This window comes from Morone saxatilis, unplaced genomic scaffold, assembly GCF_004916995.1.
Source record: "Morone saxatilis isolate NCDOM2014 unplaced genomic scaffold, NCSU_SB_2.0 Contig2, whole genome shotgun sequence".
NCBI lineage: Eukaryota > Metazoa > Chordata > Actinopteri > Moronidae > Morone > Morone saxatilis.
Genome location: NW_023339762.1, coordinates 4,464,641 through 4,468,840, shown reverse-complemented (window position 1 = coordinate 4,468,840; position 4,200 = coordinate 4,464,641). Strand labels below are relative to the sequence as shown.

At 36.2% G+C, this 4,200-nt stretch overlaps 1 protein-coding gene across 1 annotated transcript in view; it reads left to right on the top strand.

Moving 5' to 3' along the window:
• The window catches only part of necab2 (N-terminal EF-hand calcium binding protein 2), a gene marked incomplete in the record, with an annotated part of 133,244 nt that overhangs the window by 74,259 nt on the left and 54,785 nt on the right, over positions 1-4,200 (top strand).

The following is a 4,200-nucleotide window of genomic DNA, read 5'->3' as shown; positions in this document are numbered from 1 at the left end:
AATGCTGAAAATCTATACTCAAGTAAGAGTACAGTTTCTGCTTCACAAATCTACTCAAGTAAAAGTAAAAAGGTACCTGGTAAATAAATTATATTAATAATTAATTAATTATAAGTTACTTTCCATTTTAATATTCTTTTAGGTGTTATTACTACTGCAGAGCAATGCTAACATTATGTACGATTATTTGTGACATTAGCTTAACTGCTAGAGAAATAGCCAACGCCTTAACAGATTCTTGATTCATATCTGATCAGCACTGCCTAGTTTGACAATTTGATCTGAGTTTGGTATGTTGAGCTAGACGGACTCACAAGTAGCCACGCCTTAAAGCATACCCTGCTTTATGGTCTATTTTACTCTAAATAGGACCATCATTTACTAAATGAACATCATACTTTATGGAAGAAGACTGAAACTAGAGCTTGAGACCATAAACTCATTAGGAAACTGTTTACTAAGCTCATAAATCAAGTGTCAAGTCTGCTCATTCTCCATTAGAGTGAATGGCATCGTTTTTTATTGCAGCCAATGGAGCTCCCCCTGCTGGCCTTTACAGAGAATGCATGTTTTAAGACACTTCAGCGTTGGCTTTGCTTTTCAGACCCAGAAGCTCTGTCCATATTTACTGCCAATGGTTTAAAAGCCCAACGGACCACTAGCTACAGGATAAGTTATATCATTATCATAAAAGGTTAACATTACAAATGAAAAACTAACATAGCTAATGTAATTGCAAAGGTCAGAAGAAGAGGTTTTAAAAGCCGAGCTCTAGATTTATGTCATCATGTAACATTTGTCTTTATTAGATTTTGGTATAAAAAGTGTTCAGATGGAGGCCAGGGATTGTTGGTAAAAGTTGCCTCTTGTTCTGGGTTTTGCTTTGTCATTGTTGCATCGTGGTCAAAAGACTGTTGGTGCTTATTTGTCTTCTAGGCAACTACAACTTGGCATTTAATCCCCACATTTAAAGAAGAGTTGTAACAAAGGTAGAAATGGAGTAAAGAGTTGGTAGTACAGTTTAAAAAAAGTAACATGACTGTTTGTACCACTTACCCCTGACAACTGGTAGAAATTCTCACTGTTACATACGTATGAGTACCAAGGTCAGTTGAGTGTGATTTGACCCATTTTAGCACAGCCTTGACATGATTTTGTGATTTTATTGCCTCGCTGATGCAGTTAAGTGAGGAAAGTGTTGCTAACAGTTACCTTGGTTTCTATAAAGCTTTTTGTTTCATGGGGCTGTCATACACACACGCATGCACACACACATACAGATTCTCACATTGCTGTCAGCCTGGAAGGGACATGGCAGTGATGGCTCTTTGTTCTCACACAGGCTTGACTCTGACAGCACCAAAGAATAGTTTACCCTACTGTATGTCTCTAAAAACATCCACATACATACACACTGTGCTACACTATGAAAAAAATATTTTTTTGTATGTTCCACCCTGATACCGCCTGCTCAAACTGGTAGAAGTACACAGGAATATAACATTAACATATCATTGGTAACACCTGTGTTTACCCTACTATTTGATGTAAAAAAAGGCTGCTGTAAAAAAGGTCTATATCATTGAATTTTAGCAGACATGTTGTGTTACTCTATGCAGTACCTGAATGTATGGTTAATGCTATAAATCCAGTGGTTGTTAATGGAAAATCCTATCCTTTTATTTATTTTGGATGTTGTTCCCTCTCACAGGAGGAAGTAGCCTTAAATTCACAGAACAGACATGAGAGTGATATCGATTTTTTCATTTTACTAAATGTTGAGTGTTTTTTTCAGCAGCAGTAAAATAAAAGAGAGGTAACAGAAGTTCTTGGTGTTTTTAAAACAAGTACACACTACTCAGATATTTTACATCGTCCAGTACACCAGGACGTATTGGATAATATTTCATTTACATCATTACAACACAAGAATTAGAGCCCTTGTTGGGTGCTTTAAACCTTCAACCTTGCAGTAAATTATTGATTTGAATAAAGTGAGATATTTTATTTTTAGTTTAGTAGTATTTCCTTTACATGACTCGCTCCAGGATATGAGGCCCTTGACCCTGACCCACATATAGATGCGTTGAAAGAGATGCTATGAGCAAGAGATGACCCAGGCCACTGAGAGTGACAAAACCAAAGTGCTGCTGGGTAATAAAGTAGACCATGGTGAATACTGTGTATCAGGGGTCGGCAACTGTTTTGGTATGAAGTGTCCTTTTTGAAGGACATTTAGCAGGATCTATTGGCAGAAACAGAATACAGAAATCATAGATGTGTTTTCATTAGTGTATAATCACCTGAATATACTTATTGTGTTTTTGTTACCATAGAATCAGAAATCTTATCAATAGTAGGCCATGTTTCTAGAGTAGCCCAGATCAGACAAACCGTTCTCATTTCTAGGTCATTCAGTTAGTTGCAATTTGCAATTTCACCACTAGATTCCATTAAATTATTCACACTGGTCCTTTAAAAATGTCTACATCTGGGTTAAAATCATAATACAGTCAGAACAACTGATAAACTGTACAATGAATCCAAATGGTGAATGCAATAACTGCAGGAAATTTGTGTAAAACAAGTGATTTGAATACATTTAGAGCAGATTATTTATATATTGCATCAGAGATGAGTTTTACTGATATTTTTGGTCATTTTTTATAAAGTTCTGTCAGTATTGTGTATTTTCTATTTTTAAACAATCAAATATATATATATTTTTTTCTTTTTTGGGGGGGGGGCTTTTATTGCCTTTACTTGATAGTGACAGCTGAAGATAGACAGGAAAGCGGGGTAGAGAGAGGGATTCGAACCCTTGGCTGCTGCAGCAAGGATTCAGCCTCAGTACATGGGCTGCCAGCTCTACCAACCGAGCTAACTGGGCGCCCCTAAAATACGTTTTCATTTAGTTTTCTTCAAAGAAATGAACGAATTGTTGAGATATAGGACTAGTGTATATATTTTTAAGTTTTCTAAATCAAGAAAGCCTCGCGACCCCCAGGTTGGGAACCACTTGGTAAAGCCTAAGGTTGCTGTCCCTGTTGTATATGGCTGTGTAATACACTGACACAGCCAAACTGAAATTACATGGTGTTTTGGTTTTTTGTTATTCTGTGTTTATTTAAACCCTTCTGAGTGCACCCTAATGAAAACGTTTTTACATAATGACCCAAAACAAAAAAATCAAAACAGTGCAGAAACCTACTCATAAAAATCTACTCAGTGATTGCTGTGGCATAAAGTAAAATAGTTATTTTTTATGACTAGAAAGCTTCTGTGGTAAACCAGTAGAACATCCTAATTACTGTAGAGTCTGAACTAAAAGCAAAGGCTTACTGCTGTATGGCCTATTTCATCTCAGTTTTGCTTTTCATTTCTTCTGCTGCTCATTGAGAGTGAATGTTCAAAGCCCCATTCAAAGTGCATTTTATATTTAATTCTGTACTCCTAAGAAATAAATAAATTGTCTATCATCTAACAGAAAAACAATTTAAATACATACAGAGAGTTTTAGATGAATTCTACCAAAACAGTGTATGAGACTAAAGAAGAGCTTCATCCAATTATAGATACTCTATACAGGTACCTCAATACAACATTAATGAGGATAGCACAGTGTTTGTGCTGAGCACTGAAAATAAGCCTACTACACGTGGTCTCATTATGGAGTAGTTATTGTAGGTTGCGTGCATTCTGTTCGATGCACTTTTCCAAGCAAACGCTGCACAAAAGCGTAATTATTGCTGCTTGTTTGCATCACATCGGCTTTTCTTATTCTCTTTCTGTTTTCAGGCAAAAAAGTGCAGAAAGAACAACAGGTTACACATAAGTAACATTTAAAAGTTTTTTGTCAGTGAATGGTACCAGTTTGGTTTACAGCAATGGAAAAGTTTCTTCACTTTGGATGACTCTTACAAAAATGACAGCTCAAAGTGACAGGATTTTCAGTTCTTCCTCTCCTCTGTCACTTGTCAGGGGAGTGTATCATGGGATATATTTGAGCTTAAAGTGTGTCATAAAAGGCCTCTGAGCTACATACTGCAGGCTTGGAATTGTATTATTTTGTTAAAATCCCCTCCAGACTATTATTAATACGTATATACAAATAGTGCTTAAAACAATAATGTCTGTCTGATATTTTCTTCCTGCAAAAAAAAGGCATCATTTCCACATTTCTAAAGTTTTGCTGCTGGA